A 15,815-nucleotide genomic window follows, 5' to 3' on the forward strand; every position below is an offset into this window, starting at 1 on the left:
AGAGCAAGGAAGGAAGGAAGGAAGGAAGGAAGGAAGGAAGGAAGGAAGGAAGGAAGGAAGGAAGGAAGGAAAAAAGAAAAACTATTCCACTTAGAATTTAGCCAAGAGAATAGGTGAGTCAAAGTGCATGGTGCCGCTGAGAGGCTCCTGGGGCCTGTCTGAGGAGGGGTTCTCCACGTCTTCCAGGCTTTTCATCAACACCAATGTCAGGGAGAGGGAAAGTGGAGAGGGCAATTGTCAGAGCTGGGATTCCTGGTGTCTTTGCCTTGAGATCAGCTAGAGAGAATCCAGTTTCAGAACTAGGGTCAGGTAGACACTATACTCTCTCTCCTGCTCGATGGAACAGCTTCCACCAGTCTTGTCTTTTACATCTGGCTTGGCTACCTCCCTTGTCCTAAGTTAAATTTAGCTCCAATTTCAACAGAGCTTCTAGAATCATTTTGGTTTGCTTGTTTGGGGTCCATACCTAGAGCAGCTCCTGGCTAACTCTTGGCTCTGTGCTCAGTCTTGGAGGCATTTGGGAAACCCTTATACTGTGCCTAGGCATTGAAAAGGGGTTGAGCACATGCAAGGAAAAGCCTTACCCCTGTACTATCCCTTTGGCTAGAATCATTTTTATAAAAGGGGTATTGTCTTTACAAATGGCTAAAATATTTTCAAATTTCTATAGATAAAAATCTCAGTCGTTGACTTTTAACCAAAGCCTGACTCCCCTGCAAAGGTCTAATTTATTAAGTACGTCCTCTGCATGTTTCCTCATTTTATCCTGATTCGAACCCCTCTGCCTGCCTCAGCCACAAACATGACTGCTTGATGCTTCAACTTTCTCTGTAAATGAAACCATGATTCATCCAGTTCAGGCTTCTGTGATTAGATGAAATTATTATCCTCTTTGAACATATGCATGCCTATGCCATTGTGTCACTGTATTGCAGTAGTTTAATCTGATTGATGTTTTGGTGGTGCTGCTTGGGAGTGAACTGAGACCTGACACAATCAGCTCAACCCCTGTGCTACTTCCCAGCCCTTCGTTAGCTACTTTAAAGCCTCATCTCCCTTGAGAGATTGTAACCATGTTTTTGTGTTTTACTATTAATCAAGGGCTGGAGCGATAGCACAGCGGGGAGGGCGTTTGCCTTGCACGTGGCCAATCCAGGTTCAATTCCTCCTCCCCTCTCGGAGAGCCCGACAAGCTACTGAGAGTATCTCGGCAAAGCCTGGCAAGCTACTGGTGACGTATTCGATATGCCAAACACAGTAGCAAGTCTCACAATGTTACTGGGCTCCCTTGAGCAAATCGATGAACAACGGGAGAACAGTGACTGTGACAGTGACTATTAATCAAAAAAGAAAAAGGAAATGTTAGTTATGTCTTTGTAGTGTTCCTCTGTAATAGTGAACCTTAAAAAGAGAGTTAGAGGGCTGGAGAGATAGCACAGTGGGCAGGGCATTTGCCTTGCATGCGGCCGACCCGGGTTCAATTCCCAGCATCCCATATGGTCCCCTGAGCACCGCCAGGAGTAACTCCTGAGTGCAGAGCCAGGAGTAACCCCTGAGCATTGCCAGGTGTGACCCAAAAAGCAAAAAAAGAAAAAAAAGAGAGTTAGAAGGAAAAGAGAGAGAGAGAGAGAGAGAGAGAGAGAGAGAGAGAGAGAGAGAGAGAGAGTTAGAAGACACAGATTAAAATAAAATCTATGTCTGAAGAACTAATCGGATGACCAGGTTAAAAGCCGAGTGGCCGAGTGGGGGAGGGGTGGTGGGACCTGATATGGCTATTGTGACTGTTGGTTGCTCTTTCTATTCTTCTTGGTGACAGAAGCCACTTTGGTCTTTCCTGGATTCTCAGTCTTGTCTTCACCTCTGGAATGGTTTTTGTTCCAAGAAACACAACCTTCCTGTTGGTCCTCTTAGGGAGCAGAGCATCATCTGCTCTGTGGTCTGGTAATGAGTCTGCCTCCTTGTTTCTGAGCCCCCAGTGCTTATTTTGCAGACATTTTAGTAATGACACTGAAACTTGTCTGCACTGTCCCAGACCACTATTGCCCCACTGTCTGGGCCTTTTTATTATGAATCAGGTTCCTCACTGAGTCTCAAGTAGTACCTTGTCATTAGGATTCTGCTATCTGCCTAGAAGCCCTACCTTACCTGGCCTGCTCTCCCGGACCTCTGAATGAGACAGTGAAAGACCTCAACTGCCATTAGAACTTAGTTTGGAGATTCATCTGGTTAAACTGATGGCAGTGTATTATGCACCCTGGTCTATCTAGCATTTGCAGGCAAACTGAACCAGGGAGCTGCCAGAGACCAAACTTCTGCATTCTTAAATTCTTGAACAGTACACTACTTTCCACCATCCTTCCAAGAGTGCAGTATTATTTGGAATTCACTACCTTGATTGCCGTGAAGGCTAGGGAAAATGGTCCAAAGTAAAACACAATCCCCCAATATAAGGAGATGTTGGGATGTGTTTAATACAGACAGTGGAAAGAATGGTTGCAAATGTAAAATACTCTGCACTATGATTTAGAGTAAAGGTAAAGGTAAAGGCCCTCCCGTTGTTCATCGATTTGCTCCAGCGGGCCCAGTAACATCTCCATTGGAGACTTTGTTGTTACTATGTTTGGCATATCGAATACGTCACGGGGAGCTTGCCAGGCTCTGCCGTGCGAGCGAGATACTCTCGGTAGCTTGCCGGGCTCTCCGAGAGGGGCGGAGGAATCGAACTCGGGTCGGCCATGTTGGCTGCATGCAAGGCAAAGGCCCTACGACTGTGCTATCACTCCAGCCCGATTTAGAGTAACACTGGGAAAATGATTTAGAGTAACACTGGGAAAATAAAATTTCAATATGGAAGAGAGAAACACAATATGAGCTTTGTTTTCTGGTGGTGAAGTTGGTATCTGTGTCTACTTTGGATAAGCTGTAAAACAAATTTGAGATCTATAAACTGAAGAGAACATTTTATATCTGAAGGGGTTGGAGAAATAGTAGGCAGGTTATGGTTCCTACCTTGCATGCAGCTGACACCAGTTCGATTTCAGACACGATGTATGGTACCCCAGGATTAATCTCTGAGCACAGAGCTAGGAACATGTCCTGTCCCTTCCCCTGAATAGTCAGAGATATCACTATCATTCTGTGATTTTTCTAATAATTTTCTTGACGTTATTTTAAGATTGCTATCATAGAAGAAAATCAGAAGGACAATGAAGGATAGTAAATTGCTCAAGAACAGTCTATTTAATATTTCTCAAAGAATAGAAAAACATTTTTGGGAAAAAACGTAATTTAAAAGCATCAGAAAATTATACCACAGTAAAATTATTACAGACTGTCTTCTAGATACATAGATTTTTTTAACTTGAATTGCCAAATCATTTTACTAGCCATGTATCCCACAATTAAAACTCAATGCACTCTTCAGCGGACTCAGTTATTAGAATTTTATGTTCCAAATATTTTTTCAACTACGAAATTGTTGAGTTACACTCTGAACTACTATTCTGTGATTTTTGAATAGAATTCTATTTTTAAATAATGACAATACACGTATCTGAAAAAAACACCTGGCAACTGAGAATGTGTCATGGGCCTGATTTAAAATAGTTAACGTTCCGTAGTCCTGAGGAACTCAGAAGTATGTCAAAGGACATGGGGGGGAAAAGCCATCTACAAAATGAGTACAATGTCCCAGGGTGTGATTCGGGAGGAAGCAAGAATGACATGTGCAGAATTTGGCAAGACAACTAGGGGAAAGAGCAAGAGTTGGAATAGTAACTCCCAAGTTTTAGGGCAATCAGGAAACACAATTCTGAAGACAGTGGAATGAAGGAAAATTCCACTTGGACTTCACAGGGAATGCAGAAACTCATGTTTTTGTCTTTAGTGTATTGAAAAGAATTCAGATTCCTGACTTGGGGTAATCCTGGGAAGGGAAAGGCACTACTTATAAAACTCAGGTTTCATATTTTTATGACAAAACAAAATGCATTTGAAAGTAGATTCTAGTCCCCCTCTTTCTTTTCTTTGAAAAGTTAAGGAATTAGTAGTTAGGAACATCCTAAATGCACTTTAAAGAGAAGTTTGCAGTATAGCACATATTTAAAATGCAGAGTGAGGAGGCTGAGGTAATGAATGGCACAGGGTAGAAAACTCATTTTGCATGCAGGAGCCTGGGTACTATCCCTGGTATCACCTGGTCCTGCAATCTCTACTGGGAGCAACCCCCAAACCAACAAAACAAAAAGCACTTAAGCTTCAATCCACTGTCCACTGTCCTCCTGTTGTCCATTGATTTGCTGGAGTGGGCTCAGTAACGTCTCCATTGTGAGACTTGTTACTGTGTTTGGCATATTGAATATGTCACGGGGAGCTAGCCAGGCTTTGCCTTTCGGGAGAGATACTCTAACTAGCTTGCCCGGCTCTCTGAGAGGGGCGGAGGAATCAAAATCAGATCAGCCACATGCAAAGCAAACCCCCTACCCACTGTGCTTCAATATGATTAGAAAATTCACAGGTCTTATTCTATGAATACATTTACAACCTCCACAAAATTTATACTTTAATGTTAAGGGCTAGAGTGAGAGCACAGGGTAGGGCATTTGCCTTGCACTCAGCCAACCCGTGTTCGATTCCTCCACCCTTCTCGAAGAGCCCGGCAAGCTACCGAGAGTATCTTGCCCGCACGGCAAAAACTGGCAAGCCACCCGTGATGTATTTGATATGCCAAAAACAGTAACAACAAGTCTCACAATTTGTTGTGAGACGTTACTAGTGCCTGCTTGAGCAAACTGATGAACAACGGGAGGACAGTGCTAATGTCAAGTGGTATCTTCAGAATGGGAAGAAGATTAAAAAAAATCCTTGAACAAAACCAATTCATCTAAAAAAAATTATCCTTGGTCTGCACAATACTAGTAAGCAGATCTTTCATGGTGTATGATACCATGGGAAGGTTATGAAACAAAACTTTCTCAGTGGCGCTCTCTCAGGCATGGAAATCTCAATGCTTAGAGACAAAACTTAGTTTCCTGAATTTTAAGTAGAAATTTATGCTAAATTTTTATGTATATTTCTATACTAATTGATTTTTGCACTACTTAATGCACTACTTAAATTTAATTATATATATTTTTATATTTCCACTTAGTTTTATTCAGTTCCTAAATTTTCTGGATATTAGAGAGACCCAGTCTACAAGTTCTTACATATGTGTAAGACACTGTACAGTATTTGCAAACATAATAGAATAAGCATTCTAAGAAAACTAAAATTAGAATAATTATTTTTACCACAGGAAAATACAACATCCTAAACCTGTTTTCTATACTTACTAACAAAGAGAACTTTCATGTTGGGGACAATAAGTCCAAATTTTCAACCACTGATCAAGCAGTACTTTTTTATTTTTGTAGGAGTACTGCTATTTATTCAGCCATTGATTAGCTGATTGAATTGTGCATGAACTCCACCTTACATTTTTTTTCATTTTTTATAATTTTATTTATTGAATCACTGTGAGAACAGTTACAAAGCTTTTGGGTCTAAGTTTCGGTCACACAATGAAACACCCGTACCTTCACCAGTGCCCATTCTCCACCACCAAAAACCCCAGTATACCCCCACTCCACACCCTCCCCCTACCTGTGGGGAAGATGATTTCCACATTACTCTCTGTCTACTTTGATCACATTCAATATTTCGACACCAGACCCACCATTATTATTTGAGATTTTACCCCAACACTCAGATCTGCTGAAAAGGCAACAATAGACAATTTGTGTTCTATTGCTGGTTATGAATAACATATGATGTTGCGTGGCTGCAGTAGGGCCATGTGGTTTTGAAATTCCGAAGTTTAAACACTTAAATATGGAGGTATTTCTGCCAAAACCCATTGGGTTTCAAGATCTGCTCCTGAGTCTCTGGGATCATGGCCGTTGAGCAGCTTGATGAGGAGCCAGAGAGGTCATTCGTGGGCGATAACTTGGGGTCTCATTGGGGTGGGGAGGACAGGCCCGGCTCCACCCCATCCTGTGAGGCTCAACAAGTTTCGTCGTTGCGGGCCCAACCCTGACTGTCCAGTGGCCTCTGGAGGATGATGGCCACTAAGCTGCCAAGAGGGAGCAGGCGGAGGGACAGCACCCTTCCCCCCTGGGGTGGCCCGGCGACAGTAACCTACTGCAGGGTCTGGACACATTTCTGCCAAAAGCAGCTGGGTTTCGAGATTTGTTTCTGAGTCTCTGGGATCACGACTGTTAAGCAGCTTGATCAGGAGCCAGAGAGGCCATTTGTGGGCGATGACTTGGGGTCTCGTTGGAGTGGGGAGGACAAGGCCGACTCTACCCCCATCCCGTGACTCCCTGTGTGTCTCGTCACTGGGGGCCCAAATGTGACTATCCAGTGGCCTCTGAAGGATGGCAGCCACTGGGCCACCAGGGGGGAACAGGCCAAGGCACAAAACCTATTCCCACCTGTGTTGGCCCAGCACCGGTAGCCCACTGCAGGGACCGGACACATTTCTACCTAAAGCTGCTCTGTCCCGAGATTCGTTTCTGAGTCTCTGGGATCATGGCCATTAAACAGTTCAATCAGAAACCAAAGAGGCCTTGCCTCTAATTAAATAGCTGAGCTGGAGGTGATTTGTGGGTGTGTTTCCCACATACCTAACTTTTCGCCGTTTACTTTCTTGGTAAACTTTGCCCCAAGGTTTTGGGGTCTGGCCAAAGGCACAGCAGCAATTTTCGGGTATCTGGAAGTCTAAAGGCGCCATGAGGCTGCTGATGCACTCGCCTCACAGGTACAGATTGACCTGCTGGCAGCACCATACCCCCGCAAGCAGTACTTTTTAAGGTTCTGATTGGTTCTTGAGACAATTGTAATGACCAAGGTATAATCACAGTAAATTATTTTATTTTATTTTATTTTATTGCTTTTTGGGCCACACCCAGCAATGTACAGGGATTACTCCTGGCTCTGCTCTCAGGAATTATTCCTGGCGGTGCTCAGGGGACCATATGGGATGCTGGGAATCGAACCTGGGTTGGCTGCATGTAAGGCAAACACCCTACCCACTGGCTCCAGCCCCAATCACAGTAAATTTCTTGCCTCATTATTTGCAAAACAAATTATAATACATGATCAAAGGAAGTATGCTCACTTTTTTGAATGAACTTAAAAGGCTGAACCATTTCTCTTAAGACTTAAAGAGAAGTTGCTTCAAGCTAACATTTTTTTTATCGAAGACTAATAACACATTATAACACTAACATATAATGTTTAGTCTCCTTTTTATCCACTTACCTAAATTAAGTTGGTTTTTCTTGGTCATTTTTGGTAGTCAAACAGTTTTTCAGTCTGTCACATGTACAAGTGTTGAGTGACCAGGAAAAACTATATACCAGGCCTTGTGTAGATTTCGCACTCTTTCTTTTATTATTCAAGTTTATGTCCTATTATCTCCTTATCTTGTGCCCATGTTGTCTATTTAAAATAAATCCCATTAAAAGCAACCTTGTTTTAAGTTAATTTGACTGAGAAAATCTTTTTCACTGAAACTATGTGAAGAACATAATCGTTTTGGAGGAAAGTTCAGTAACCTCAGTAAGTTTTGTATATTTGTTGATCCTTCATTATTACTTCTTGGCATTTATTATTTAAAAAATATTAACGGCAGTACATTGAGCTCCATAGAGACAGCACTGGGGCAAGTGAGAGCCGAATGGACATTGGGCATCTCTGTGCCTTGCTGAGGAAAACAATTAAACATGGGCAAAGGACATCCTAGAAGCCGAGAGGCAAAATGTTATCATATGCATTCTTTGTGTAAACTTACCCGGAGGAACACAAGAAGAAGCACCCAGATGCTTCCATCAACTTTTCAGAGTTTTCTAAGTGTTCAGAGAGGTGGAAGACTATGACTGCTAAAGAGAAAGGAAAATTTGAAGACATGGCAAAGGCTGACAAGGCCTGTTATGAAAGAGAAATGAAAACTTATATCCCTTCTATAATGCAATGTCCTCCCGTTGTTCATCTATTTGCTTGAGCGGGCCCAGTAACATCTCCAATTTTGAGACTAGTTGTTACTGTGTTTGGCATATTGAATACGTCACGGGTGGCTTGCCAGGCTTTGCCGCGCGGGCGAGATATTCTCAGTAGCTTGCCAGGCTCTCTGAGAGGGGCGGAGGAATCGAACCCAGCTCTGCTGGGCTGGCTGCATGCAAGGCAAACGCCCTACTGCTGTGCTATCACTCCAACCCATATCCCTCCTAAAGGGGAAACAAAAAAGAAGCTCAAGGATCCCAATGCTCCCAAAAGCCTCCTTCGGCCTTTTTCTTGTTTTGTTCTGAGTATCTCCCAAATGGGCTGGAGCGATAGCACAGCGGGTAGGGCGTTCGCCTTACAAGCGGCCAACATGGCCGACCCGAGTTCGATTCCTCCACCCCTCTCGGAGAGCCCGGCAAGCTACCGAGAGTATTCGATATGCCAGACACAGTAACAACAAAGTCTCCAATGGAGACGTTACTGGGCCCGCTTGAGCAAATCGACGATCAACGGGAGGGCCTTTACCTTTTACCTTTATCTCCCAAATATCAAAGGAGAGCATCCTGGCCTGTCTATTGGTGATGTTGCAAAGAAACTGGGAGAGATGTGGAACAACACCGCTGCAGATGATAAACAGCCTTACGAAAAGAAGGATGCCAAGCTGACGGAGAAATATGAAAAGGATATTGCTGCATACCGAGCTGAAGGAAAGCCTGATGTGGCCAAGAAGGGAGTTGTTAAAGCTGAAAAGAGCAAGAAAAAGAAGGAAGAGGAGGGAGATGAAGAAGATGAAGAGGATGAGGAAGAAGAGGAGGATGAAGAAGACAAAGATGAAGAAGAAGATGATGATGATGAATAAGCCAGTTCTAGCGCAGTTTCTTTTTCTTGTCTATAAAGCGTTTAACCCCCTACCCCCATACACAATTCACTCCTTTTAAAGAAAAAATTGAAATGTAAGGCTGTGTAAGATTTGTTTTTAAACGGTACAGTGTCTTTTTTTTTTGTATAGTTAACCCACTACCGAATGTGTCTTTAGATAGCCCTGTCCCGGTGGTATTTTCAATAGCCACTAACCTTGCCTGGTACAGTATGGGGGTTGTAAATTGGCATGGAAATTTAAAGCAGGTTCTTGTTGGTTCACAGCACAAATTAGTTATATATGGAGACGATAGTTTTTTTCATCTTCAGTTGTCTCTGATACAGCTTATACAAAATAATTGTTGTTCTGTTAACTGAATACCACTCTGTAATTGCAAAAGAAAAAGAAAAAATTTGCAGCTGTTTTGTTGACATTCTGAATGCTTCTAAGTAAAAACAATTTAAATAAATAAATAATATTAACACAGGAGATAAAGCACTTGCCTTGCATTAACCAGATCTTAAGTCACACACACACAGACACACATAAACACACACACACACACTTTGCATTTCATACACCATGGAGCTGTCTTGGAGGACTGGCACATGCATGAACCCTGGAATTAGTCCCTGGCTCTGCTTGGCTCCCTGACTACCACTGAGTGTTACCCCTAAGCACCATTGGTTGTGTTATACAGTGATAAAAATAGTCATAGAGACATTTTATATAACGTATTTTCTAAAATAATTTTAATAATGAAAATTGGATGTTTTCATCAAAGCAGAACACATATATGAACACAATACTAGGCAAGAATCAGGAAAAGTGAGATGTAATTATGCAATTGACATGAGAAGATGATGATAGTAAATTAAGTGAAGACAAAGTGTAATAAAGTTTATACGTAGTCTTGATATAAATAACACCCGATGTCTTTTTTAATCAATTTTTTTATTGAATCACTGTGAGATACAGTTACAAAGCTTTCATGTTTGTGTTTCAGTCATACAATGATCGAACACCCACCAGATCTCTCCACCAGTGTGCACATTTTCCACCACCAATGGCCACAGTATCCCCCACCATCCCAACCCTCTCGCAGCCTCTGGGATAGACAATTTCCCCCAGAGTGTCTCTCTACTTTTGAACACCCGATGTCTTTAATAAAACTTAGTCTTTATATTCTACATCTGTTTGCAAATATATTGACAACGATATTTTTTGAAACATTAAAAATAATGATCTAGGGGCTGGAGCAACAGTACAGCGGGTAGAGTGTTTGCCTTGCACGCAGCGGACCCAAGTTCAATTCCCAGTATCCCATATGGTCCCTCGAGCACCGTCAGGAGTAATTTCTGAGTGCATGAGCCAGGAGTAACCCCTGTGCATCGCCGGGTGTGACCTAAAAAGCAAAATAAATAAATAAATAAATAATGATCTGCACAGTAAATTATCAGTAGAGTTAATATTTTTTTGTACTGGGCACATATTTTTTAAAAAACATTAAAAGTATTCTCATTTTGGAGGAAATTTTTTCACAATAAGAGGAAGAAAGTATAAAATGACATTTTGAGAAAAATTGTCCTTTTTTAAAAAATCATGAATATCAACAAAACTCATTTTGAATTTTATGAATTGCCATGGTCTCAAGCCTAAAATTTCACTTCAGAATCATAACTGGGAAAAGCATAACCTTTTGAGAATTCTAAGACTATGGGTGGGGCTATAGAGGTTGTGTAGCACATTAAGCACTTGCTTTGCATGTGGTTGACCCACGTTCAATCACCAGCTCCCTTTCGGGTGCCCCAAACATTCCAGAAGTGATCCCTGGACACAGATCCAGGGGTAAGATTCAAGCACTACTGAGTATGGCCCGCCACAAAAAAAAAAAAAAGTAGGCTAAAGGTGACTAGAGAATTGTGAGTGAAGCTAATTTACATCAGAAACTTTTTCTAATATATATTTTTTTGCCTTTTGGGTCACACCCAGCGGTGCACAGGGATTACTCCTGGCTCTGCACTCAGGCGGTGCCCAGGGGACTATATGGGATGCCAGGAATCGAACCTGGATCTGTCACATGCAAGGCAAATTCCCTACCTGTTGTGCTATCGCTCTAGCCCCCATTTTCCTAATTTTTTGCAGGCCACATTCACATGCTCAAGCCTACATGACTTATCTTGTAGGTCTTTACTGTTACAACTACTATGGCTGCTAGCTTCAACTCATTAAATAAAGGGTCTGCCCAGCAACAAGTATATATGCTAGGCAATGAATAAAATACTCATCATTTAAGGTTGATCATTTAAACAGTAACCATAAAACAGAACTTCAATTTTACAGAAAAGAAAGCTGAATATGATAGAAATCAATCTGCCAAAGAACGCAGACTATGTAACACTTAATAAAGCAACCATGAAATTATCACAAATGTGTTGATTGCCATTGAACAAAAATCTACAACTAATGGTCATAAGAAATAACATATTCGATGAACAATGGGAGGACAGTGACAGTGAATAACATAAAAATAAGTATTCAGAATCATAGAACAGGGGCAGTAATGTCTAGGTTTGAAGACTTTTGGCCGCTCCCTGAATAAATGCAGGAATGCACATTTAACCCAGTGCAAGAGGATTTTTGAGAGGATTTTCGTCAAAAGGGGGAAGTTAACACCCAGATGGCAAATGCAGTTCACAGCTGGCTGATATTTGTGCCTTCTTACTGGATCAGAGTTCACTGGTAGGGAAAGCCCCACAGCAAAACTGAGTCCCTGAAGAGACTTAGTGTTTCCTTTAATGAAAATCACTCCTGGCTGAGACACTGCAGCTCTGTGCCTGTCAGCACCATTGCACAGTGGCTCTGGGCTCTGGGGTGCATGTTCTAGCACGTGCATCCATGTTCCCTGCAGTCACAGGTTTCCATGCAGGGTTCCATCCTAAGAATACTTGCTACTTGCTCTCTTTCCCTTTTCCTCCTTCTTCTTTCTCTTTTTCCTTCTTGTATTCCTTCTTCTCCCTGGCCATTGCTTTCTCCATCATAGACTATACCATGTATGTGCCTACAATGAACGAGAGCCTGTACCTGCTACCAGCCACATGTGCTCTTGATGCCCAGCACCCCCCCCACCCCCATCCCTACACACACACCTTCTCTTCAGGACATGCACAATCCACCCATCTGATTGGTGAAAAAAACTCCTGTTTTTTTTTTTTTAATTCAATCTCATGTCAGTATCAAGCACAGCACCTGGCATCTACTAGATGTTCAGAGACACATGGCTGGCTGTATTCTTTATAGTAGCGTTGTAACAGCACTGTCCTCCCATTGTTCATCGATTTTGCTCGAGCAAGCCCAGTAATGTCTCCATTGTGAGACTTGTCTTTACTGTGTTTGCATATCGAAATATGCCACGGGGAGCTTGCCAGGCTCTGCCATGCGGTCAGGATACTCTCAGTAACTTTTCCAGATTTCCGAGAGGGGCAGAGGAATTGAACCCGGCTCAGCTGAGCCGGCCCACACACAAGGCAAATACCCTGCCACTGTGCTATCGCTCCAGCCCATATTCTTTGTACTCCCCTCAATTTAGGTAAATAAAAACGCACAACTTGTGAGAGATTGAAGAAAACGCATAACATGTAAGTGGTCTGAGATTGGTAAAAGCAAGGGCAAGGCTATGATTGGAAGTTAGGTGGGGGCAGCACAGGATGTCCATTCTTTATGAACGGAGACAAGTTCTTACAAGTACAAGGAGCAGTTGACAGAGGACTACAATTCCAGAGGACCAGAAGATGAATCTTGTGTTCTCTGGAATACCTCCTTAAACATAATTTTTTTCCTTCACTCTGTCATAGTTTCAAGGAGGCTAATCAGAATTTTTTGGAAAAACTCAAAGATGATATTATAGGTCATTTATGGTTTAATATGGTATACGTCAATCTTATTGATGTGCTCCTAATTCAACATAAAGTATACAGAACTCCTATGTCAAACAGAATGAAAAGCCTTCAGTATACAGTAATGAAGATGATCTCACCTCTCCCCTCAAAGGGCTCGGAGGTAGTGAAAGAACAAACTTAGTGTGTGTACGTGCCTCAGTCTCTCAGTGTCCCTTGGACATATTCTTGGCAATGTCTTCTGATGTCACAAAGGTTCACTTGTACATTTCTCTCTGGATTTCCTTGTTAATTTGCTTCATAAATAATGGCAAAGTAGGGCACACTTGACATTCAGAAAGTGCTGGGCAAGCTCTTCAATTAATTCCTGCTTGCACCCACTACGCTACGGATGAAGACTCCCTTTCATGAGGAAGAGCGCTACTGAGGAAGTTCTGAAAAATGACTGAAGCTCAGCATGGCCTGTAATTAGACATGGCCGTGTTAACTGCTGCATAGCTCACTGGTTTGCTTAGCCTTTCCAGAACCATCACCATTGTAAAGTCAAGGAGTTGGTGTGAACCTATAAAATGGATAGTGTATGAACTAATGCAGGTTACCTTGATTCTGCCTCTTAAACCTAATCTAGGAAATTTTTTTAACTCATAGAGAGAGGTTTATTAAAATAAAATTGGGGGGCAACAAGGACAGAGGGTTTTTAATGTACCCCATGCATAATTTTTCAAAAAAAATTTTTAGTGAAACACCATGAGGTACAGTTGTAAACTTACAAATTTCTGTGCTTGGGTTTCGATTATACAATGATCAAGTACCCATCCCTCCACCAGTGCCCATTTTCCACCATCACGGGTCCCAGTATCCCTCCCACCCCCACCCCCATCCCATCCTGCCTCTGTGGCAGGGCATTCCCTTTTGTTCTCTCTCTCCTTTTGGGTGCTGTGGTTTGCATTGAGTGGCAATCATGTTTGGTCTACAGTCTACTTTTAGCATGCTTCTCCCATCAATCTAGGAAATTTTAAATAATTTTCATATTACGCTCAAAATAACATGTGAGAGGAGTTCAAGTAAAATACGGCTAAGCATTCCCCAAGATTTTCATCTTAAAATTGTAACAACTGTCCTGAGATTGGTAATAAAAATTGGCATTAATCAGTGGACAGTTTCGGCATGAACCCTTAACCTACCATACACAGGCTGAGGAAATCTGTCATTGGGGCTTTGTCTCTGTTCCTTATTATCCAGGAATGGGGTATGTTTCCTCTTTAACTTAAAAATTGTCAGAAAAAAAATACCCTCATTTCCTCCTAAAGAAATAAACACAGGCAAAGTTCAGCGGGACGCATTCCATGGAAGCTGGCCACAGTAGAGCAAAGTGCAGAGCTGTCAGCATGAGCCCCAGCCAGAGCACGCCCGCTCCCAGTGGGCACTGGGGGCCTGGGGCTATCTCCCCCAATCTCTACATTTCCAAAGCAAAGCACAGATATATTGAAGACCCTTTTCCTTCACTTCTGGGGAAAGAGTCTGGCCGGGTATGTGCATTTTAATGATATATCTGAATATTTGTGAACAAAAACATAGGCATTCCTATGTAAATTCCTTTCATAATCAAGTACAATTTTTTGGGTCACATATTTATAGGATCCGTTTTTTCCAGAAGGAAGGCACTTCCTATACCATTGCTATATCAATTCTCAACTTCTTCCATTTTTCTCCATGAATCTCATTGCTCATCGCCTAACTTTTATCTTGTGAACAAATTTACTTTGTCTTCCTCTTCTCATAATTTGTTTTTCCTGGTGGTACTTTTTCTTTAGAAAACTGATAGTTTTGTGATTTAAAACTCATATATAAGTAATATGACTTAAAACTCATTCATAGGCAGTAGGCATGATTCTGTAGACTAAAAAGCATACTTCATTGCTTTTGTTAATGAATAATCTAATCAGTTCTAATATTTTTAACAAGGTGAACAAATTAGGTATCTGGAAATTTAAGTCTTGGATGGAATAATATTCAGGAGAGAGAAGGAAGATCAGGCAAGTGGGGGGATTAGAAAAAGAGTTAAGGTTTTACTTACCTTGTCGGAGTTATAAAATATGCTAGGTATAAAAAGTTGGGAAGCAGCAAGGGTCTCTAGTGTGCAAAAGAAAAAAGTATTGTACTAAGATGATTGTAGAAATAAAACGCTACAAAGGGTTTTTCCCCTAGATTAGTAACTAAAATGATGATTTTGAGCATTAATAAAAGAGAGAGAAATCACACCTTATTTATTATTTTGTCTTACCATGCTTAGAATAGTGCCTTCTGCTAGCTTTCTAGAAAGAATGATCACTGAATTTTTTGTTAAACTTAAATTCTCCAAATTAATACATGAGTTTGTAACAAAGTATTGAATTCAAGGTTATGACACATTGATTTATTTGTAGTGCAATTTTGCTTATTACCTACTACCTGATTCATATAGCAGTCCATCAGCACTTTTGGAAAATATTGTGGTTATTTATTAAGGGAGTTTTTGCTCATATCCACTCGGCAAGGTGATGTCTTAGGAACTGAAATAAAAAAAATTTATGGAGAAACGAGGCAGTCACTTGTATTCCAGTTTAACTGTAGAATAGATGTGAACCATATAAGATATGAGGTGTTGCGTCAAATTTCTGGACAGCTTATTGTTTTGAAAGGATTTTCTGCCTCATACACGACATAGCTTAGAGTTCTTGTGCGTAGAAGGATAATTAGGATTCCAATGGATGGCTCGGGTGTCTGAAACATATATTGAGCTGCTTTAAAAACAAGTAACTCTGGAAAGCCAATTTTGCTTTTCTATGCAATTTCATGATAAAAAAAATTTTCATATATATCCTACTATCTTTTCACGCTTTCTTCCATTGCTGCTAAAAGTTATTAATGTTCTTTATATATTTATCACTATATTTACTTATAGAAAATCATTGCAAGAACCAATAGTTTTTCTGGAAAATCTCAACTTTGTCAATTTCTCTAAGGTGATCAGACAC

General features: G+C 41.3%; 1 pseudogene; it reads left to right on the forward strand.

The window, feature by feature from the left end:
* Positions 1-8,971, forward strand: part of LOC130021846 (high mobility group protein B1-like) — a 36,622-nt pseudogene extending 27,651 nt beyond the window's left edge.
* Positions 8,972-15,815: the final 6,844 nt, after the last annotated feature.

Source organism: Sorex fumeus, unplaced genomic scaffold, assembly GCF_029834395.1.
Source record: "Sorex fumeus unplaced genomic scaffold, SorFum_2.1 ptg000002l, whole genome shotgun sequence".
NCBI classification, from domain to species: Eukaryota; Metazoa; Chordata; class Mammalia; order Eulipotyphla; family Soricidae; genus Sorex; species Sorex fumeus.